The sequence below is a fragment of the Galeopterus variegatus genome, unplaced genomic scaffold (genome assembly GCF_000696425.1).
Source record: "Galeopterus variegatus unplaced genomic scaffold, G_variegatus-3.0.2 Scaffold11444, whole genome shotgun sequence".
Taxonomy (NCBI): Eukaryota; Metazoa; Chordata; class Mammalia; order Dermoptera; family Cynocephalidae; genus Galeopterus; species Galeopterus variegatus.
The window spans coordinates 40,829-41,788 of NW_007737555.1; positions in this window are offsets into that span (position 1 = coordinate 40,829).

The window sequence follows — 960 nt, forward strand, 5'->3', positions numbered from 1 at the left end:
ACTATTCCTATGGAAGAAACTACACTTGGCAACTAAGGACGTTTATATAATTTTATAGTATCAGAAAATTTGAGACTACAGTTTTTAACTTGTGCTCCATTGTTATTTTCTGTATCACTACCTTAATTGCTCTTTCTGAAATGAAGGCTTTAACATAGCAATGTATTTTATAACAGTTTGCTGAGTTTTTTTTTCTCATTAGGGTGCTATTACCGAGCTGAAATGCCTATAGTGCTTACCAAAGTCACTGGCAAAACCTGATTATCGTCTACATGTCTACAAGTGGAATCTGAATAGACAAATTTGAACAAGTATGGCCTTGTTCACCTAATATGGCCTTGCAGTGAGAAAGAATCATATATATGATTTAGAAAACTTTTAAATCGTATATTTCATTACTATGAGAATTATTTCTCTTTCTAACAGTACCTCTATTCATTGAAGTTGGAAATACTGGTATTCCTTTTTTTTTTTCTTAATTTTATTTTGTCGATATACAATGAGGTTGATTATTGTGGCCCATTACTGAAACCCCCCTTCCTCCTTCCTCTCTCCCATCCCACCCAACAATGTCCTTTCTGTTTGCTTGTTGTATCAACTTCAAGGGGTTTTATTGTTAAGTCTTCCCCACCCCCAGTTTTATTGTGTGTGCGTGTGAATTTATTTACTTATTTTTAGCTCCCCCCAATAAGTGAGAACATGTGGTATTTCTCTTTCTGTGTCTGACTTGTTTCACTTAATATAATTCTCTCAAGGTCCATCCATGTTGTTGCAAATGGCAGTATTTCATTCATTTTTATAGTTGAGTAGTATTCCATTGTGTAGATATACCACAATTTCCTTATCTACTCATCCGATGATGGACATTGGGCTGGTTCCAACTCTTGGCTATTATAAAGAGTGCCACGATGAACATTGGGGAACAGGTATACCTTCAACTTGATGATTTCCATTCCTCTG